Below are 23,928 nucleotides of genomic sequence, written 5' to 3' on the forward strand. Positions count from 1 at the left end.
GCAAGCAACACAATGACTAATCCAATAAAGAAGTGGACGCAACCTGTAATTTAAATGCTCATCCGAGTCAGGCACCTTCCACTGTGAGCCAGTCAGCACGTTCACTTGTCGGTTGTGTTTTATTTATTGCACCATTGCTGTATACACAGGAAGTGAAAAAGTTTCACAGGAACACTGAAAAAGATGGTATGAACTATGAAAGTTGAGTCGCGCTCTTGTGTTAAAGGACGGCAAACTGTTTGGTTTTGGGACACAGCTGGATCCTGTTTCTGTCGAGGCTTATCTCTCGGGCATCGCCTCTCAAGAGGCAGGGATGTTGTGTACATTACGGCGACTCCGCCCTCCCGCTAAAAGGCACGGAATCCTTTCAGCCCGGCAGTCTCAAGGCAGCCCAGGAGCTGCCGGCTTCGCTGAATAAATACCGCGTGGAGATAACACTGCTGCGCTCCAGGGGTCCTCGGCAAACTGCGTCAGGGAGTGAGGGAGCCGCAAAACACAGGTACACGCGCTCAGGCGAACGCACTCCCCCAGTGCATGCGCGTAAACAGGCAGTCCTGTTCAATAAGCATGGTTAGGTTAAGCGTAGCTAGTTTGCTTGTTTACACAGCCAACACAGCGATGGTTGGTGCAATAATTGTTGAATTCAAATTATTAGCTAAAAAAAAAAGTACTGAACGAATGACGCGACTTTAGAGGCAACAATGGGACATTTCAATCGACCGAATTGTAATCCTTAATTATTGGTTCATGAGCAAACGACGTTTTGTAAAAAAAACAAAAAACGTCAGATTTATGGCCATAACATGACGACACGTGAGCTCCAAGTTTTATAGTAAAAAAACAGGATAGAGCCAGTACAAAAAAAAGGTGTGTCGAGTCCAAACTGGGTCAGAGAGGAATGCGGAGTCGACTGCTTCGCACCTCCCATTACTTGCATTGGTTCTTTGGCTTGAGCTATTTCTATGCTGTGCATTCCCCTTTAGTTTTCCATATTAAGACTTTTGTTTATGCCGTGAAGGAAAACTGGTTTCCTCCTACCTAATTGCATTGTTTTTTGCAGTTTCTCAACCGTGTTATGATGTTTTCCTATATTTCCCTCTGCTTCTCGGATTACTTCGCGCTAAACTGTAATGCTGCATTCTCTTAAAAAGTGCCTCTTTTGCCTTTCATGATGTTTGATACGTACCTTTTTCTTTTTTTATTTGCATGCTTTGCTTAAGTGGGCGTAGCGAGGGAGTGGTATAATGGCCAGGCCAGTATGTTACACCCATCAACTTCATTGCCTTTGACTTGCCCTATCTTTATACATTAGTTGTAGTCAAAGTTCGCATTCCAAAACTTAATTTTAAACGCAATAATTGGCGATTCAACATACCATTCGGAGCGATGGTTGAGTTCTGGAGACTCGCACAAGGGCGCTCTATACTCCAAGGCACTTTCTACAAAGCTCAATGATTTAAGCACTCGCTGCTGAGAAACGCATGCTGTGTTTGAAATTCACTAATTAGTATCGTGGCTAGGCCAAGTCTGACTTCCATCCCAATAAGGTAAGTAAACTGAATACCATTAAACTGGGCAATACTAACATCTGTTATTTTTAGTGCTTCCAAATGGCAAAGGTGTAGTATAACGCAATAAATACATTTTATACCTACATCAGTTTAATTAATAAGGTGCACAACGAAGCTGCTCAATCCCTAAACTCACTATTTTGTGATATATCACAGGTATTAATTGATTTAGATTGCACATAGAAAACACAAGGAGATGATAGACGGAGTGCTGAAACTTTTCGGACACTCACCCCCAGTCACAGGTCTGGGTTGAATCCATCATCGTTCTTTAGCACACTTCGCCACCCCAGTTAAGATACAGCCATATGCAAATCGGTCTTGAACCTGCACCTTAGGGGAACAGTCCAGCCCAACTGCCAAGCCAGATCTTCCCTGGAATGGAAACAAGCATCCTGGGACCAGTTTCAGGGTAACACCCATCATCGGCCAGACTAGCTTTAATCCAGTGGCAAAGTGAGCAAGGGACCCATGTCTGAGCATACCCTGCCAACTTAGGGCGAACAAAGCCAACACACTTCTACTTATCCCAAGTAACTATAACTCATGACCTACATTAACGATAACTTGCGCCTTTGCCATGCACAGAGTTGTAATCAATGATGTCATTTCGGTTCTTAAAGTGACGTATCAATGATGCCACAGAACAGGTCCTGAGTGATGCAATATGTGAGGTAATAAACAGAGCATGGCGAGGATGCGAGTTATAGTTACAATAGGGCATGATTTAGAGTTACTTGAGGTAACTACAATTGGTGAATTTTAGTGGTTTTGCTGGTTTAAAATGGTATGTTTTAACTGACATATTCACCTAACTGTAACATTCCTCAAACCTTTGTTTTCTTCAGACAATATCTAAGTTTTTAAAATGAAAAGTAATAATTAATTACAATTCTAACTATAAAGTTGCTTTAACCTGTTTTTTCCCAGTAATTTTTCAATTTTTGTATTTATAGTTAATTAAGATGTAGATTGCAGTGCAGGGTGGGGAGAATGGCCTTGTCTGTGGCCAGGCCCTGCACCCACCCACCCCCTGCCCTGTTGCGCATGGCTTTTGGTCATGCGAGATGTGAGGTGGGGCACAGAGCCTGCATTAAGACCCCACCCACCCCACCCGCAAGCGCCCTTTCCCTATGCAGCGTGCAGTCTTTAGCTGCGCACTGCACCTGACCTGCAGCGAGGACCTGCAGCGAGGCCCTGCACCCAACCCCCACAGGCTGACCATGTGATTACACAATGTAAAGGGTGTTACTGTAAGTAAAGCAGACCTACTGACTTTGTCAAAGAGTCAGAACACCAAAATATAAAAGTGGGTATTGGCTTTATCTAGGGATCAGCATATCAACATATATAACACAGATTTATTGACTTAGTAAAAAAAACACATTTAGATCAAATATATATTTAATTATTTCACCCAGTGCAATGTTTAACAAGTGATTTTCATTAAAAAATAACAAATTTTAATAAACAAAAATCATCATGCCTAAGTCTTTCTTTTAACATTTTTCAGCCCACAAAATGTAGCCATAAAACCCCCCACAAAAAGGCAACACACTCCAGCTCAAGAGCATAGAGCTCCAGCTAGGAGTGCTACAAAATATGATAAGTTCTCTTGGGCTCATGGATTTAATGATACATTAGACTTTTTTTATGTTGCTGGTAGGTGCTGCATTCCCTGGTGTCCCTGCCTCTTCTAATTGCACCCCTAGGATTAAAAAAAAAAACCTAAAAAAAACCTAAGAGGCCCTAATAGGGCATTGTCGGGCACAATTTATAATTACCTTACGGTTTGAGTTATAGTTACTTGCGATAACTATATCTGGGGAGTTTCAGTAGTTTTGTACATTTAAAACATGACGTTTGTCACTGAAATTCTCATCGAACGATAACATTCCTTTAACCTTTGCTTTTTTAGTAAATATATATAGATTAATAATATTACATGGCAGAGCAGGTATATAATGGTAACCATGGATGTCTGTTTGTTATACAAGTCCATTGACTATCAGTATAGCATTGAGGCATGTCAATATTTTTTTAGATCAAGACCCCTGGCGTTTGCTCAGCATACCACGATGCTTTTAACAATGTTATCCTTTTTTCTCATGCTCATCTTTCTCTTTGATAAGAAGCTATACCTCCAAAAGCAGGGAAAAGCAATGGGGTTGCTCCCACATATGCCAACATTTATATGGGATGGTCGGAGACGGAGGTGGCGTGGGCTGATTTAATGCGCACCACATGAACAATATCGTAATGTGGGTCTGTTTTATTGATGACCTGTTTATATTGTGGGATGGAGATGAGACATCACTGAGTATATAGGAACCTTAAATACCAACCCATATAACATACAGTTGACTGTGAAATGGAGCTCACATGAGATTGATTTTCTTGATGTCAAGCTGCAGGTAGTAGGGGACTCGATTCAAACAACCATTTAAAAAAAAAAAAAAAGCCTGCCTACCTGCAATTCGATTTTACATTGCAATAGTGGTCACCCCCCCCCCCCTCATTGAAATGTAGCATGCTATACAGCCAACTGTTGAGAGCCAGCAGAATTTGCTCCACAGATGCTCTGTTTAAAATTGAAGCCGAAGCTATGATTATGAGGTATTTTGAGAGAGGATAACCAGAACAAGTGCCCAGGGAGGCGAAATGTAGAGTGCTTGCCAAGAGAAGGGAGGAACTGTTGTTCACTAATAAGGAGATTAATTCCAAAACCACACTAGGAGATCAATCCAAGGAAGATAATGTGATAAGATTTTGTATGGGTTATAACATGGATCAATCTATTCCCTGATCAAGCGTAACTGGCACATATTACAGCATGTTGAGCACTTAAAAGATGTTGTAGGTCAGCACCCACATATCGCAAAACACTATCAATAGGGAACATTTAAAACAGATCTATGTTTTACCAATAATTTCCTTGGTTTATGAACAGGAAGGCCTGCAAGTTTGGGGCTAATTGTGCCAGTAATAATACATTTGAAGGTAGAACCTGTTTGGTAAGGAAAATGATCACCTGTGAGACTGAATTTGTTGTATATGTACTGGAGTTTGGCTACAAAATAAGATATGTGGGCAGCACAGTCAATAAGGCCACAATCAGGATTTTGCAGCACATTAGAGCTATAAAGCATCAAGACAGGACATACCAATTGCCAAGCATTTTTGGGAGGTGGACCATGGAAGTTTGACCACTCTGCAACATTATAGTATAAACCACAATAAAGCTCATCCCCACAGAGGCAACAGAAAACTGGAACTGCAACAATGTAAATCTAGGATGGTTGTTTTATTGGGTACCGAAAGGCCATGGGGGTATATCTTGATGCAGAGCTGCATGTTCATCTATGAATAATATGAAACCGCAATCTCTTGACCTGTAATGACTGTTGATAATGCCCACACTTGATGTTGGACTGTATATGGATATTCCTCCCTGTGCTTTGTGGATTATTTAATATCACACTGTTGTAGTGATAGAGCATATATAGGAATCCAATACTGACATTTCTTTGCTAGTTGATTGTTTTAAAGTTTTTAGTTTTTTTTTAAATGATGTAGTGCCTTACCTGTTGATTGTGCTGGCCTTCTGGCAGGATCGTCCGGGGACTTGAGCACTTATTGTACTGTATAGCACTTTATTGTATGTTGTGGAGGTGTTCTAGATTCCTGTCTCAGCGTTCTTCTAATACATTTTCAGTACAACATATCGATTAATTTGATCAAATTATGCTAAAATTAGGGGTTGCATCTATATGTGGGCGGGTGTACCTCTTTTGACAAGAATATGGATGAACCATGTTTTGTAAGAATGTATTTTGATCAATGTAGCCATCAGATGGACGTTGCAGGAATTACCTCACTTGTTTTTTTTCTCTTTAAATTACATTTTTATGCAAATGAGCATTGGCAATTTTATTGGGCTTGTGCAATAATACAACTTATCATTGGGATTGTCATATATTTGAATCCTCTTTGAGGATTCAAGTTAAGAGATACACGGCATGGAAAGTCTTATGGAATAATTCTGGTTTACTACATGCACTGGCACTTTATTCAGTGATGATATTTGTATATGGGATTGTGCAATATCCATTGAAGTTATTTCTTGAAGATGCTCTTAGTATATGCATTAGCACGTTACTAATTAATGATGGTCTTATTTAGATTTGTATACTATTTATTGAGGTGGCATATTGAAGATGTTCTTACTATATGCATTAGCACTTTAATGGAGCATTTGACACTTTAAGTGTGTGCAATATTTAATGAAGGTATGAGAATCGGCTATAATCCAGCAACAGACTCTCTGTGTCGAATTTGAATCCACCCTATGCGAACTGAAAAGGAGTTCATGATATTGCTTCTTTAGTTGCAACTAGTTTAATTCAATGGGAATATGTATATAGGTGATTCCAATAGGGCTGCTGTGCTGTGACAGGACTATTTTGGTATGCAGACTGGTTCTGGCGCTGACAGGAAACGTGCAACAAGGATGTGAGGTTTTTTAAACACTTTGGCTCGGGGACACAGGGCTGCCTGGTTGAAGGCATAAGCCGCAACAGATTGGCGTCCTGTGTTGGGTGTTGCTGCAACTAAATAAAAAAGAAAGTATTTTTTGAGCAGTCCGACAGCGTTGTGTGGTCTTTGTGGGATACACTGACGGAGTGCAGCTGACCCGTCTGGAAATGGAGCAGTTAAGTTGTGAAATATATATATATATATATATATATATATATATATATATATATATGTGTGTGTGTGTGTGTGTGTGTGTGTGTGTATACACACACACCCACACAGAAGTTAAGGCAGTTGCGATCAAGTGCCCAGTATGAGCAGGTTCCAGTCAAGATGGCTACTGCTAAACGTGCCAGTTTCGTGGAACACAGCCTGCTGGCGCAGACCCTTAAAAAAACAAAGAACAGCACAAGCAGTGTAACATTGGACATAACGCATTTTGGCTCTACATGAGCCATGCTCACATAAGGTTGCAAGCCTCGAGCAGAGCCGAAACACGTCGGTACGAAGTTATTTTAAGGGGATGAAAACAAAAGGAGTACCAGTGCCTGATTAAAAAAAAAAATAATTAGGTTCACAGCAAGCAGGATCTGTTGAGAAAGAGAATGTGTTTGTGTGTCAGTCATTACACAACTTACTACTCCACCTGGATTTTCTTACAGTTACTTGCTGGTTGTACACCAAAACAGGTACATTCAACTTAATCTTAGGCACTTCTCAACACCTTTTCTTGCATACAAAATAGCATTCAGAGACGAACCTGCAGCAAATGTAAGTAGCATTTGTTTTGGCATGACATAGAGCACGACTGAAAGTAATTCATTTAGATTTCTAATAAAGCTATACATATTTACTGATATACACTCTCTGTGTCTTAATCTGTGCTCTTTTAAGCGTTAGCTTTAACTTTATAGACCATTATGTGAACCTGCTCTAAAATCCCCTCCGTGGCTTAATCGAGAGAAACGACTTATTAAATTGGCAGGCTGTGATCATGTAAATCATGATATTTATATATTTTTAAATGACTATTGATCACAATGTGTTATTTTAACTCTGTGAATATCTATATAATTAATGTATTGTATAACGGATTATTAATTGTTGCCAATTTGGCTCAAAACAATAAAAACGTTGACTTTGGCATGTCATATCGGAAAGCACAGTTGCAAAGATTCCTCCGAAGGTTCATACTTCTAGGTTTGTGCCTGAGGAAGTGTAATAATCTGACCAATTCTAATTTTATCCGTTTATATATATGTTTACAGTTTTTAGTTTGTTCTTAATATTTAGTTTTCATAGACCACTAAAGTTCTGAGTAATGCATGTTCATTTAGTTTCCATACATTACAAATTACTTTAAATTACTCTAAGCTCACCTTACCTAGGAGGGTAGACAGGAAGGACCATGGTATTTTGACTAGAAATAAGAGTAGTACTAAAGATACTGGGACAGATTTATTGCAGAAGGCCAAGTGGAGTAAGTTGCTGCATACCCTGTCAGGTCGTATCACATGCAGAGCAAGTGTACCTAACGTGTGACAAATAGATGTTGCGATCATAGACGAGCATGAGTTAGTAACGACCGCAATGGCACATGGAACTTCAGTGTTTCGTTTGAAAATGTGGATGCAAAGCTGTGTACCTGAAGCAACCGACCTCCATCTGCGGCGTTCCCCAGGACTCATCCTCTCCCTCACCCCGACTCTATTCAACATCTACATGGCCCCCCTCGCACAAGTGGCCTGCCAACACAACCTGAACATCATCTCCTACGCTGACGATACCCAGCTCATCCTCTCCCTCACCAAGGACCCGCACACTGCCAAAACCAACCTTCACGAGGGTATGAAGGCCGTCGCCGAATGGATGAGGAATTGCCGCCTGAAGCTGAACTCAGATAAGACGGAAGTCCTCATCCTCGGCCCTACCCCTTCCGCCTGGGACGACTCCTGGTGGCCAACTACGCTAGGAGCAGCACCGACACCCACAGACCACGCACGCAACTTGGGATTCATCCTCGACTCCTCCCTCTCCATGTCCAAACAGGTCAACGCCGTCTCCTCCTCCTGTTTCAACACCCTACGCATGCTCCGCAGGATCTACAAGTGGATCCCGATCGAAACCAGAAGAACGGTGACCCAAGCTCTCGTCAGCAGCCGGCTAGACTACGGCAACGCACTCTACGCTGGAATTCCAACCAAACACCTACAGCGACTACAACGCATCCAGAACGCCTCAGCCCGCCTGATCCTCAACCTCCCACATCACAGCCACATCGCCACCCACCTAAGAGACTTGCACTGGCTCCCCGTCAACAAGAGGTTCACCTTCAAACTCCTCACCCACGCACACAAAGCACTCCATAACTCCGGACCAGCATATTTGAACAGCAGACTCAACTTCTACACCCCTACCCGCCAGCTCCGCTCCTCAAGCATCACCCTCGCCGCCGTCCCCCGAATCCAACGCACCACCGCCGGAGGCAGATCCTTCACCTACATCGCGGCCAAGACCTGGAACTCCCTCCCCACCCGCATGCGTCAGACCCAGGACCTGCTCACCTTCAGGAGGCTCCTCAAGACCTGGCTCTTCGAGCAGTAGCAGTGGACCCCTCCCCACCCTTCAGCGCCTTGAGACCCTCACGGGTGTGTAGCGCGCTTTATAAGTACTGTGATTGATTGATGAGCATGGAACAGTGTAACCCCCAAAAAAAGGCTCTGGCCTTGTTTGCTAGGTAGATAGAGAGGGCCGCATCAATGGCAAAAGACTGATGGGCTGTGAAAATGTTTATGTGGAGCAAGAGGTGCATATGTGGGGGACACGTGTGAATCGCTTGTGTTGGAAACATGTGGTTTAAACTCTACACAAACAGAATCTTAAGGATGGATAGTTATGTATGGATGACGGGAGAAAAGAGAACAAGGATTCAGATCTCCACAAAACCATTATGGGCTGACAAAGGATTCAGAAGACAACGAGAGATAACAGCCTAAAAGTTAGAATTTGTTCTATATAGCAGAAGAGTGTGAGGAAGAGGGATAGTGGAACGTAAATAGGGCACTTAGTTAAACAGACCCCACAGGAAGCAGATATGCAATTCTGCTTAGTCAAGCTCTAGAAGCATGTGCTGGAGCGGAGATAACACCTAAATAGAATTCCCACAATGTTTTAAAAAACTCAGTGCAAGTCTTTAAACAAAGCATTTTAGATTTCTTCCATACATTTTTCGAAATCGTGCTATGTTTAAGGAATTGGTGCATCAGATTTGCGAAGCCTTTTATTTCCAACCACTAAGGCTCCAAATTAGATGACCATGATCTATGTTGGAACACTTTCCAAAGTCTGCTTGTGTGCTTCTATTCTAAATACTGCCAAAGATCGCCTAGAGTCACAACCGCCTCTCAGTAATATGCATATTTTACTTGTAAGGCGACATAATAATAAATGGGATCAGAGTGGATCACAACAGAACACAAAGGGACTCAGGCTGCAGTCTAGTTCGAGGGTGTTGACTTTCAATGGGAAATCTACAATGCAACAGGGAAAGACCAAACATGGTTACAGAGGGTCCATACACGGAGTTAAAGAGGGGATGAGTTCAGTGAGACAGGAATGCAGCTAACTGTAATTCATCCCAAGCTGTTTCAGGCGAATCAGCTCTATGAGAACGGGGCACAGAGAGTATACTGACAGGCAGTGACACAGGAAATTACAAGAGATGTCTTTACCACAATTCGAGCTCAACTCAACCAGCATTTAAAGGGAACACATTTATTAAATACCTCAACGTTTTGTAACATAAAATAGGAAAAATTTATAACAGGGAAGACTATGTGACTGACAATACTGAATGCCTTCATAGGAGGGGAATCAGGCGAGCTAAAGAGGCTTCTGAGCAGGCACCAAAATGAAGTTTTGACACAAGGCTGTGCTTGTAGTATGAGAAACCTCGGGACACATTTATTCAAACATAACAAGCATACATCTCACAGTAAGCAGTTACAAATCTCAACATTTGAAAGAAAAAAATATATATACATTGCACTACTCCGACGTTGGCATTCCAGAACATTACCACATACAGAAACCAGATGCCGTGCACATTTTCTTTTAACTCTGCGCCCTTACCAAGGAGTGCTCTGACACCCTTTCGAGAGAAGTGCCTGGGAAATCAGCCATCAATTTGTCCCTTGATACATGCCCATCTCATCCCACCCCAATGGGTCATAAGGTGGAGTACTTAACATACATCCTGAACAGCCGCATACGCAACCATCTCCTCCCCCAGCCCTTTGGTACAAAGAACCATTCAACGCTTAAACCCCGAGTAAAAAATAACTATCAAGTATGGTGAAAGATGTTAATGACTTCTACCGGCATTCAGGTCATGAGTCTACATTTCCCCAAAATATGACTGAAGTAAAATACAAAACCGTTTCCAAGTTCAGAAGAATCCCCTCCCTCTCCCATACGTCGTACAATATGTAGAGACTGGAGGGTCGGACCACAGCTTCCAGGCGCAGGTCAGAGGCAGCCGTTGCAAGGCCACATAGAACAATGAGATAGACTGACCTCGTCTATAGGCTTTTCAGGTCAAAAGGTTGCTCCCCTCAGCTACCCTAGCCCCATAAATTCCCACACCAGCCTGGCCGCAGTTCTGCCACAAACTATGTTTCAAAGCCTTTTGTCAAGCCGAACCCTATACTCCGTTCCCATCTTCATCGCCTCCCATCTTGGGGACCAATCTGCTCAAAAAGGCAATTCGTGAGAAGAGACCTCCTAGTACAGCATATCTCACTGCAAGACTAGGCACGGAATTAAGGTATGGTTTCGACTATTAGCCCCATCAGATTGACTGGGGGACATTTCCTGGCCAAAATTCACCGCTAAAGGGACTAGGCAAGTCCTTGCAGGAACGCGGATATTGTCTTCCCTTCCCCCGCTGCCGCAGCTCCAACTACGCAGTCGCCGAGCGGGGAAGGATAAAGTGGACTACACCTCCCAGCGTCCCCTGGGACGGGGACGCCGACTGCCACCTCCCACTTCCTGCCTGGAGGCAGTTAAGAACAAGCAGCCGCTCCGGCTGAGTGGGGGACATTTCCTGGCCAAAATTCACCGCTAAAGGGACTAGGCAAGTCCTTGCAGGAACGCGGATATTGTCTTCCCTTCCCCCGCTGCCGCAGCTCCAACTACGCGGTCGCCGAGCGGGGAAGGATAAAGTGAACTACACCTCCCAGCGTCCCCTGGGACGGGGACGCCGACTGCCACCTCCCACTTCCTGCCTGGAGGCAGTTAAGAACAAGCAGCCGCTCCCGCCTCGCGGGACGCGCGCGGGCGGAGCCCGGGTAGAGGGCGGGCCGTCCGGGGCAGACCGAGGCAGGGCAGGGCCACATCTCTAACATCGCCACCTCTACGCCCATGGTAAGATAGACTTAAACATAAGTTTTGTGTGCAGGTCTAAATTGACTATAGGTGTACGTATACCTGGACCATGGGGAAACGAAAGTCTATGGAGGCCGGGGGAGGAGACGGAAAACCCCCTAAAAAAAGGAAGGGTAAGAAATCTAGAAAAGTGGCCAGCCATGCATCCGAGGATGTTCTGGAGCGAATTAATGTTCTTGTCGATGAGTGTAGGGAGATCATCGACTCCGATCAGCATCAGTGTAGCGGGGAGGTCCCAAGTGAGAAGGGGGACACACAAGAACCCCAAGAAGTCAATAACATTTTACCAATAATACCAGCAATGTTTCGGGCCAAAAGAAAACCTAAAACATTGGCCAATAATGACATTGAAAATAGGGACTGTGTGATGATACAAAACAACGACCAGGAACATGCAGCCAAGGATCAAATGGAAGGCGTGACCAGTGATATTTTACCAGCGGTTGTTGTCCCTTTAATACCCTGTCATAATAGGTTCACAGTCCTGGCTGATATTCATAATGTGCCCCCCGTCGATCAATTAATGTCACTAGAAACAGATATTACCCCAGCTGAAGGCGAGATGGCTATCTTGGACGCTGTCCTCAATCACAGCGTTAGAAAGGGAGTAGCTGTGAGCGAAGAAGTATCCAACTTAACAAATCTTGTCATCCTTCTCCGAGATGAAATAGAGTCACTAAAATTATTAGTGAAGAACCTAAGCATATTAGTAAGGGGTGAGGGCGAGGGAGGAAGCAAAATCAAAGCTAATGCAATAAAAAGTCTGCAAGGTAGCTTCCCCCTGAAACGAAAAAACAATCAAGCCTCAGCTAAGGGTAATGGTAATGACTTAATCGTACCACACTCGATTGATCCGAGTGAGAATAGACCTGCCATACAGACAAGATCAAAAGAAGCACTTATATCTAATGCTCCTAGAGTCAAAACGAATGCCCAAAATACCCAACAGAAGTTAAGAAATTCGAAAGAAGGAACAACCGTAATGCCTAGAGCCTGTGAAAAGAATAAAATACCAGCTGTTAGCATCCAGGGGAAAAGAGGGACTAGCGATACTAACAAAGGACACCCTTCAAATAAAATCTACATGACCAGTGTCCCCAAACTTGCTAAAGGCAATAGGGAGTTACCCGTCTCTCTCACAAACAAAGCCATTCATTGGTTGCGTTATGTGAGAGGTTGTCGGTCAGTGATAAGGGAAGATATCCTGCAGGCAAAACGGATTAGTGCCCCTAATCACAAATATGACTCCATAGAACTTACAATGAAGCATGCCTCCCTTGCTGAAAACCTCTTTGCCCTAGAATTCAGGACTAGTGCCCCTGCACAATCTAAGATCCAGTTAAGAAAATCTTGCCCCCAGCTCCAAGAGCTCTCCTCTCGAGTCATGGGTGGAGTTCACAAGAGAAGCTGCTCAGGACTGGATTGCAATGATTGACATCAAATATACCAAACTGATGGGATTGGGATCACTGAGGAGCTCGTAGACCAAATAGAAATAATAGGGACCTTAGAAATAGAGAACACCACAGATGTGAATGAAGTTTACCCCCCAAAACCTAATATCGAACTGGGTGTAACCTTCGGGGATACTTCTGAGACTAGTCCAATAGTAAGACCTGTCAATGTAGAAGAGCTGGGTCTGTTTGCAATCCCGGTTGTATCTTCCGTTAATGGAATCTCAGAAGATTTATGGGGAGATAATGGTACGCTAGTCTCCTGGAACATAGCGGGGTTAGGCTCTAAGCATGACTCACAGGAATGGAGAAGTTTTGTAAACTCATACGATGAGTGTATCTTCCAAGAGACCTGGCTCTGCGAGCCATGCTTTAATGAAGGCTTCCTAAATTATTACATCCCAGCAATAAAAGGTGTCAAGGGGCGTTCAATGGGTGGCCTTACTATTTGGGTACGCCAATGTTTAGCGCTTACTGTTAAAGTAATTGACACTAGAAGTAGAGACATTCAACTTATTAGAATCGACTCGGGTCCTAAGGGTTGTTTTGACATCTATAATGTCTATGCCAGGGGCAATAGGGGAGGAAGGTCAGAAGTTTGTGCAGCTTTGGTTTCCCTCCTAGAAATTCACTCGCTTGATAACAGAATTGTGGTAGCGGGTGATTTAAACAGAACTTTTGAACCCTTGGCTATTCAAGATGACTGGGCTGGAGATGAGGAAGATGGGCAATGGGGTGTCCCCAAATTGCATCTGAAACCTGTCACCCGATGGTCTGAGGATATCATTTCCTTAAATGCAATTTGCTATGAAAATAGCTTGAGGGCATTAAATGGAAGGACAAGAAGTGACAGGTTGGGGGCTTGCACTTTTGACAACGGGAGACATAGTAGCCGAATAGACTACATTCTATGTAGTCTAAAGCTTTGGGGACAAGTGATCGATATGGAGGTTAAAACTAGGATAGAAAGCGATCACAATCCGTTATGTCTTAAACATAAATGGTGGGCTCCATATAGTATGGGTGAGGCATGTGAGGTAGTTAATGCCCCTTTGATTGTCCCAACCAATGATATGCGCAGGCTGAAATGGTTGCATGTTAAGGCTAACCAGCAAACTATAAACAGCACTAATTCCCAGGTTGATGAAGCGGTAACACTTCTTGAACAATTAAACCCTAAATATCCAGGGAGTGATAAAGCAACCAAAATCCATGAGAACCTCTTCATAGCTATTAAGGACTATTTCCAGAAACCAGCAAAGAAAGGTGACATAAGAAATGCCAAACCAGTGAAGTGGTATAATGCTGAGTGTAGGCAGACTAGAGTAGCCTTAGGAGTTGCGATCAGGGAGAGGGATATGGTGTCTATTCGTCTTGCCAGAACTGCGTACAGAAAAAGCATAGCCAATGCGAAGAAACTGTGGGATGAGCAGCATTGGCAAGAGCTAAAGGAAGCAAGCGACAAAAATGACTCTAGACTATTCTGGAACATTTTCAAATAGGGCAAGGGGGGTTTACCAGAGCCCCCTGATAATAATGTATCCCAGGAGGACTAGATCAACTACTTCAAGCCGCAGTATGCAGACACTCAGTCCAATAAATTGATGACTGAACATAGACCTTCTTTTTATAAAGACAATTTATTCTGCAGTAATGAGGTTATGATGGCCTTGAGTACAGTTTCAAATGGTAGAGCCCCGGGTCTAGATGGGGTGCCGGCAGACCTTTTCCTCAACGACAAGGAGCGCTGGTGTAAATACATCCTTCTCCTATTGAATGCGGTTGCTCAGGGCGCTAATATACCGGCGTCATGGCAATGTACAATTATAATTCCTATCTATAAGAAAGGAGACAAATCACAACCAGGTAATTATAGGCCCATAAGCCTAATTGACACCATCCAAAAGGTGATAGGTAGGGTGGTTGTCAACAGACTTTTGGACTGGGCCGAGGAAAATAACGCCTTATCACCATTTCAAGCAGGCTTCCGAAAATCTGTAAGCACAATGGATCAGGCCTTTCGTTTTTCCCTTCTACAATGGAAAACCGTGCTACTAAGGGAGGGGAGCCTGTACGCAGTCTTTGTAGATTTGCGGGCCGCCTTCGACCTCGTTCCAAGGCCTAAACTGTGGCAAGTGTTAAAGAACCTGGGCATCCCTGAAGAACTTTTAACGATGTTAATGAGGCTCCATGAGGCAAATTACGCGAAGATTCAGTGGGGAGGGCATGGTAAGGTAACCTCTGACTTTCCAGTGAAGCGTGGGGTACGACAAGGATGTTCTATGGCCCCCACACTGTTTACACTGTATATCAATGGAGTTGTTTCCCGCATGTTGGCAGAGAATGTTGATGCCCCGTTACAGGCTGGTACCAAGATACCGATTTTAATGTTCGCCGACGACACTCTGATTTTATCCAAGACCCCAAGTGGTCTACAACACGCTCTAATAATCTTTGATCAATTTTGTAAGGACCACGGACTAGAAATTAATGTGTCTAAGACTAAGTCAATGGTTTTTAACCCTCCTCGTGGCCGTAAACCCCATATTGTTACGAATGACCGCCCATTAGAGATTGTCAATGCTTTTACATATTTGGGAATCCACATATCAAACGATTTAAGTTGGACCAAACATATAGATACTGCAAGTATAAAGCATAGGCAAATAGTTGGTGCACTTGGTTCAGAGCACAGAAAATCCCTAACAAAACCAGTAAAACCTGTGCTCCAGGTATATGAGGCCAAAGCTTTAGGATCATCACTTTATGGTGCAGAGTTATGGGGCTATGAGAACCTAGGGAAACTACAAACTTCGGAAAATAAGTTTTTTCGACTTATCACAAGTTTTCCCAAGAGCACCCCCCTGCTGCCATTAAGGTATGATCTAGGCAGAAAGGCATTAATTGACTTAGCAAGATTAAGACCTATTATGTATTGGCGTAGACTTTGGACTACACCCGAACTCTTACACTATGCGGAAGGATTTAAGGATATAATCAATGCAGATGAGTACCACAAAATAGGATGGCTAAATGAACTAAGGAAAATGCTGGGCAAACTAGGCCTCTATATGTTATGGGAAAATCCGGAGGTGGTCACTTTTCCAACAAAGTCTAAACTTAAAGAGATCTATTGGGAGAAGGTGGGAGAAGGTGGCAGAACGGACTTGGAATGAAATCAACCAAGAGATTATGGCTGGAAAAGTTCTGCAAGCAAAGTTCCTCCCAAGTCTAGAACCATACTGGGACACTATCACTAGCCCAAGGGATAGGAAGTTGCTTTTCCAGATTAGAGCAGGTTCTCTCCCTCTTAAATCCCTAACAGGTAGATGGGGAGGCCCCTCAAATAGTTCTTGCCCATCCTGTGGAGCACATGACGAAACAATCGGTCACTTTTTATTTGCATGTAAATCCTATGTAGAGCCCAGACGTATCTGGCTTACTCCCATGTGTAAGAACTTAGGCACGACCAGCAGTGTAGTGGCATTAAGAATTATTTGTACTAGTTCTTCATTGTTTATACTAATAGCCACTTCTAAATTTCTTGGCTGGTCATGGTCCATTAGACAAAAGTTTTTAGATAAATGAATGAACTGGAGGTCATTAATCAGAGTGTACATATTTTATCTGTAAATTTTATGTGACAATGCATGTGATACATTTTTTATTACATTTTTCCTAACTCTTTTTCAACCGATTTAAATGTTTTATAACAGTTTTTTAATGTTGTTTGTAAAGCTTTTATGAGTTTATTCTCGAATAAAGCAATTTTAAATTTGAATTTGACTGAATGTCTTTCAGTGCTAGAATATTTCATAGTAGCTTACACAACACTTTGCAAATAGAGGACATCCAAACGCTGACAGAATGTTAAGTACACCATCACAGAGGTCCTCCGAACTGTATTAGTAAAAACTGCTTAAAACATGTCAGAAACAGTTTACAGAAAGCTTAAAGAGGTCTACATCGCGCCATCCTGAGTGCACAAAGTAGAAACATAACAGGGCTGACTAGCAACAAAGCCAAAAGTGTAGATGGAAAACTGTCATCCTGCTTTCAAACTAACAATGTGGCGGTTGTCTGTGTGGAACATTTGCTCTGTTTTTTCCTCCACTTCTGCTACACTGAAGCCAAGATCAGTAATTTCCTGGTTTCAATCAAAAAGTCATTTCTGTGGCACCCCTCTAACTATGCTTTTAGTGTTATGTCTGAAAGGGAAACTTATCTCGTTGTGCTCTTTTCATTGTAAATCTCCTGAATAATTGAAGGGCGGCTATTTGTTTTTGTTATGCTTTATTAAGATTTTCAAGGGCACCAAACTTTCCTCAAGCCTGGTTTGTCATGGAAAGACCTTGGCGCTGGAGTCAGCCATTAATTATGCTGCCTCTTCTTCATACAGACTATATGAAGGCTAGTCTCTTTGAAAATAAAGTATGTGGAGTAGAGTTGAGCGTCAGTAGCAGGAAAGTAACATTGCAAGGTAAATATTAATTACTGATCCCCCAATAGACACTGTTTTTCTGTTTATGTAAAGTATAAGTGTTCCTCAAAGATCAGCAAACGTAGTTGGTCCCCACATATACAAATGAGCAGAACCACTATATCATAAAAAAGCGAATGAAGTTAAAAATAGACTATTGCATGGATACCACTTGGTCTTTTTACCCATCAATTACAGGAGAACTGGTCAGATGCGATGTGATGTGATGGTGGAGTGTTTTATAGGCACCCTTTACAGTTTACAATGTAATCAGTATCACTGCATTCCCATATTTAGGGCACTACTTTGATCTCAGTTCGTAAACTTTTACATGCCCCGACTTTGTCATATTATACCCAAATAGCTTCCTTGGACGAGTGTTAAGTCAGGGTCCTACCAACCAAACAATAAGTTTGACAAACTAAATGTCAATGTCACGAAGTTGAATGGCAAGTTTACAGGAGAGCTGTAAGAATACGTTCCAGTAGCTTTGAGAACAAATAACATATTTTGGTACCAAGTGTGATCCAAAAATGGAAAATTACAAAGTTAAGAAGATAACCACTGACAGATCAGAGTAAAACTATAAGAAATTTGAGCTTAGAAAACTACCAAATTTGTGGGCGTGCAATATGGGGTTTAAGAAGGCAGACCTGAAAATTTGTCATGAACTGGTTCCTGCTTACCAGTGATCTATCAGGGTGCCTCCTCCCAACCCAATAAAGTACTTAAGGCTACTGTCACCCAGAAATGGGCTAGCTAAAACTAAGACAGGGTTGACCATTTGCTCATTCGAATGTGTAAAAAAGTGAGATCTAGGCTAATAAGAAGCACCAAGGAAACATGCAGTGAAGGAACAAATCAACCCATTTCTTACTGAAAACACTGCTGGAAACCGAAATCAGAACATACTCCTTGGTGATCAAGAAGAACATTGTCTACTTGAGAGAAAAAATAGAAGAAAATTAATAGAAATGTGTCTGCCTTACGGTAGAAACCCAGATGTTACATACCTCACAGGAGTACACAGAGCAATACAGGGCGGTAAATTCTGAAATTATAAGGGGCCTCCCCAATTCAGACCTGGAGTCCAAGAGAAAGTATACATTAGTGACTGTGGAAAAAAATCTAAATGAAAATAGCACTGATTTTACCAGATAGAAGATAAGCTGGGATTAATGGAATCTGTCAGAACAAGGAATAACCATTTATTGGTTAGTTATACTGCCACAACAAGGCTCCGGAAGGGTAGCTAGGTCTCTGGCAAAACCACAATTATGAAGATACAGACAAGTGAGACTGCGGGCTCTCCCCGTATACATTTATGTACCACTGTATTTTTAAACAATGGAAAATAAAGAGGACGACTAGTGGCGATTACCCATGCTCTGTTCACTTATACGAACTGAGAGAAATACCATTATTGGCAATATTCTTTCTTACCATAACACAAACCACTGACAAGAGGCTTGCTCCTTTGGTTCATCCATAACTGGACATTCAGAGACAATTTGGCCATTAATGTAAAATAAGGGAATAACCAGCACTCCACTTCGACCACCCACGTTCAATCTCAATTCTTACATTTGTCACTGCAGCTGAGAAACTGGATGTGCAGCCAGGGAGCAGAGACAGGTTACAGCTCTACATGAGCCATCATTACTTTCTAAAGTTACAAACATTGGACCACATCCCCACTGGGTCCTCGGTAATAAATATTTTTTTTCTCAACAGCCTCGTGCTGGTTTAAGACAGATAAAGTGCAATTATTTGTTTATTGGACTTCACTGTATGTGAGAAACAATAGTTCTTATCCTCGCTCTGCACACAGCTGGAGATGTCGATCATGCCCATAGCTACGGAAAGGACAGACTGTTTCATCCCTTTTGAAAAGCAGGCAATGGGCCTAGGAAAAACTAGTCCATCGGCCTTGTGTTAAATTGATTTTCCAAGCAAGTATTTTGCACCCGCAGAGAGTGGCTAGATATGGCTCTTTTAAGGCCATGCAGCCTAATGGGTGTCTTGTGGGAGGATCCTGGTATTGGGAAGTGTCGTTTGCCTTACCTTTGCAGCTCAAGCTCGAGATCAGTTCAAAAGTGATGGGGAGAGCTCACTGTTGTATTTCCTTTTCAAAATGGAGAGCAAGTGCCCCGCTTTCTCTCCAAAGTTGGGTGGGTTCTCTGACAATGCACAGAATAATCGATACTTTAGGTCTTCTAAGCACTGGCAGTTAATTTAATTTAATACAAAATTTAACCATGTAATTCTAGCACTGATTGGCAGGAGATGGTTTTTAAAGGTCTGAGCAATGGGAGCCCTTTGAATGTTTAAGTGTTAATATGTACTGCTAAACCTTCAGTTGTCTAGCTGCGTATTAATGCAAGAAATGAGAAATTACAGTAGCCTATTCAAGCACTAATGATGACTCTAGGAATGCTGGTTGTGTGGTCTCATTGCAGAAACTGTTCGAAACATTTGACCACTTGAGCTCATATTGATGGATTTTTGTAGCTTGAATGATTTGCTTCTTTCATAAGAGAATTGCCACTTGTCTAAAATGTATTTGATTAAATGCTGCAAGGCAAGTTATAATGGATGATTGCTCCAAGTCTGCAATAAGAGGCTTTGGGGTGGCCTACAGAAGCTTCATTTTGGAGCTATTCTGGCACTTCCAAATATTGACTATCCACGATTTAATAGGGGACAATAAATGTCCACTTACAAAATTAACTGTCAGAATAACCACGCGGTTACAATTTGCTCCAGGACATGTCCACAGATCCCTATTGTTAAAACAGGACAATCTAAGGATTAATAGTGATTCAAACACAACATTATCTAGCCCGTAGACATATAGTAACTTACATCTTTATTAGATGTTCTTGAAGCGGATGCAAACCTCCACAATAGCAACAGATTTACATCACAAGAAACCGAGATTTCTAACTAAGACATTGGTCTGGTAAACCAGCATTTCAGCTACTACGTTTACTCAGGAGATTTAAAACTGGATTTATGAACTAGTAAAAATTCTTACTGGGGTTAAGCACTGTAATGACAAGTGTTACTAGAATCCAAACCTACTGGGCAAAGATAAAAAAAAAAAACCTTTTATATGAAGACAAAACAATCCATTGAAACATATTAATTTCAAGAGACTGTTTGCTGAGTTGTTCAATGAAGGATTCAAAGTAACAATTGATCAATTTTCGTAATGCAATAAAGACGATCCAATGTCCTAGTTTATGTGTTTACATACATATTTTTATAAAGGGACATAGCAGATGGGTTATGTAGAAATGGAGTAGGGAATGAGAGATTACGAGGGAGTGCTCACCTACATGTTAGTGTTTATCTCAGTTTCCAAAGCTTTTTTAACGCAAACAGATAACTGGCCTCTTTAATCACAGATAGGAACTGGTGTCAGAGCAAAGCAGGATCAGAAGGTGTCATGACGTATTTCAGGGAGGAAGTTGCAGCCTGGGTGTCAGCAAGCTTCCTGATGCTCTGTAGTAGCAGACACATTTCATACACACAAAGCTTGTAATTATATCATTTTAAGTAAAACCATTATCAAGAGAACCAAAATCAGAAACCCAGTACCCTAGACACCGCAATAATTTTCGTAGCACATTTCCACTTCCATTGGACTGTCTTCAAAATACTTTACAGGAAATATTACCAAAGTGCAATAAAAAGAAAATAAAATAAAACGTCTCTGTGGAGGAACTACAACAAAAGGGAAAGGGTCAGAGACGAGTAGTAATGCTCAGATAGTAGAGGTCTGGAAACCCGGTGTGGTTTAAGGACATTTTTGAATTGTAGGTCAGTGGTTTGGAGGGGATGAGCTACTGAAACACAGTTACCTTCAGCCAACTGGGGCCAACACTATCCCCATCAAGTCGTATTCATGGACTAACAGTACCAATCAGTCTGAGCACAGATGCATGAAGCATTTCAGGGGTTAATGAGTAGACGTTATACATTTGTATCGCATGCACAACTAGCTCATAATCTAAAAAAATCACCCAAACTCAGCATTGAAAAAAACAAAATCACCAAATGTATCAGTGTCAGGGTAACACCTCCAGGTGAAATAGGGTAAGAGCAGGTACAGCAACAACTTCACTATAGGAAAAATTGAGCATGGAATATCTAAGCTAATTTCGCTTGTTTACACAAGTTCACGTGAGAACAGTCATTCATAGCACATTCCATTTCATTTAACACAACTAAATAACTTTAAATCTGCATAATTATTTTTCACTTGACCTAGTTCTAAACTTTCTTCAGGAACAATCTAGTTGCTTACAAGATTTTTTGAAACATTCCATAACCGTTATCTTCAATAAATCAAACATGCCTTGTTTGCAGCACCAACAAACGCCAAACATAATTTAGATATCAGATATTTATCTATAAACACAAATGGACGGTAGAACTGTAAAGAAAGGTAAGATGACGTACAAGGTCAGAAATCTATGACCAACACAAACCGACTGGTTTATTGTGACGAAGTGGTATGAGAATGGTGTGACGCTTCTGTAGGTGGCAATAGACAGCTGGTGAAAAATGGATTGAAGATGTTGATATTGGTCGCTGACGCACTATTGGTGAAGACATTATCAATTTAAATGATGTGTCTATAAGCTTAATGAACGAGTCTTCTTTCTCACACTGTGGCTGATCCTTGTTTTTTGTCTGGTCACTTAATTCCAATGGGTCCGACAACACCAATTACCCATAGAGACACTGGAAGTAGTGGCACTGAAAGTAGGAGCGCAGTGGGTTAAGATATGCTTGATGTAGTTCACTTTGAGAATTAACAATAAAGAGGCCATTATTTATTAGCCTTGGAGTATTCACTATGCACTCACGTACAGGCTGTCACATGACAGTCAACTTCGTTTGACACAGTGCTGCTAATTCTCTAAACATGGAGAGCACTAACTGCAAAAGGTGGCTATTTTATGATATTAACTAATGACACAATTGTTGAGGTACTAGTGAAAGTATTCCAGTACTTTTCTAACACATAAAGACATATACTTACTATACAAAATAAAGCACAAATATCTCAAAATTGATATCGGCAGCATGGGGCCGTGTTGTAGCAAGGATGCCATGGTCTCTAATGGATGCAAGAAAACAGGCTTCATAGGCCAGAGTTTGGTAGTGAAGAACTATCATAATTGTATTACAGAGTGCCTCTTATCACCACAACACTATTGCATGGGGTGCACTGCACTGCACCTTCTTAGCTGATGCTTGTGCTGAAGCTGAGAAGCAGATTAGTTCTTAGCCCCTCTTGTAACTCCACAGTCATTAATCGGTAGCCTAACCCTTTGGACATATCGGGACTTCCAACAATAGTTCTGGCGAAATAGTGATTTGTACATTGAGTACATTGCTCATGAAGAAAAAAAAACGCCACAGTGTAGAGAAGGGGTTAAAATATCCACTTAATATGGGCTTTGTATTCTTCTGAGCACATCACAGGGGATGGCGTGGAGATTGTGAAAAGTGAAAGGTAGCAGAATGGATGTATCTTGGCGCCCTTTTCACAATTATCTCATCCTCCAATGCTCTGCATTCTAATAAATAATTTGAGTTTGTATGTACTTTCTGCAACTCCAGATCAAGTTTTTATATTGTTTAAACAAAATACCACCCTGCATAGAATCCTGAGATTGGCTCAGCTCGTCAGAATGCTTGTACTACCCATTGTTTGTTTGCAAGCAATCAAGATTCAGTGGCAGGTAGACAGAGAAATATTTATATGGCCTTTGCTGGGCAACAATAGGGGCGAGTGCTAATACCTTTATGGCCCAAATGTTGTCAGGGGGCTTTAACACATTGAATTCCCCTTCCCCTCAGGATACCTTGCCTGTGGCTCGATGGTCAATTAGGAGTAGTTAACGCCCTTTGAATAGCACTTCAATCACTTATCACCCTGAGCAGAGGGCAATAATGTTTTTGAGGTTGCATTACAAACTGAACAAAAACAGACCCAAAGTGTGATACACATTTTGCTCAATGGCAGAGCACACCAAGGCTCTTGTCTGCCTCATAGCTGAGCCAGCAACTTCAGATTTTACGCCCCTCGTTTTTTGCTTGATGGGGAAACGCCTGTGGGCCATCCTTTCCAAACAGTTAATATTAGCACAGTTTACTACTCATTTACAAAGCACTGTGACTTTCCAAAATTGTCTCTTAGCGATCATAATGGGCATTGTAAAAGAAAGATTTTGGCACACACAAGCATTGCCTGGTGTCCAGAAACTGAATTAGCATTTGGAATTTGCGGGTCTGGATTCACAGAGTCTCTATATGCAGACATTTCTTATAATAAATTCCTCTAACTAATGGGGAAGATCTATAGATTTTGTGTAGGCCTAAATTTAAGATAACATGGTAGGACGTTAAGTCTTCCCAGGGGAAG

The 23,928-nt window shown here is 42.0% G+C and overlaps 2 protein-coding genes across 9 annotated transcripts in view; one reads left to right on the forward strand and one right to left on the reverse strand.

The window, feature by feature from the left end:
• ARL13B (ARF like GTPase 13B) overlaps positions 1–23,928 on the reverse strand; it is a 672,441-nt gene that overhangs the window by 272,368 nt on the left and 376,145 nt on the right. The gene's annotated exons all lie outside the window — the stretch shown is intronic.
• The window catches only part of STX19 (syntaxin 19), a 62,804-nt gene that overhangs the window by 935 nt on the left and 37,941 nt on the right, over positions 1–23,928 (forward strand). Inside the window, exon 1 of one of the 2 annotated variants that reach the window (XM_085622336.1) lies at positions 378–499. The exons of the other annotated variant lie outside the window; for it this stretch is intronic. The gene's annotated coding sequence lies outside the window, so the exon portion shown is untranslated. Of the gene's footprint in view, positions 1–377; positions 500–23,928 lie in introns of those variants that run through there. 2 annotated transcript variants of the gene reach the window in all.

The sequence above is a fragment of the Triturus cristatus genome, chromosome 8 (genome assembly GCF_964204655.1).
Source record: "Triturus cristatus chromosome 8, aTriCri1.1, whole genome shotgun sequence".
Taxonomy (NCBI): Eukaryota; Metazoa; Chordata; class Amphibia; order Caudata; family Salamandridae; genus Triturus; species Triturus cristatus.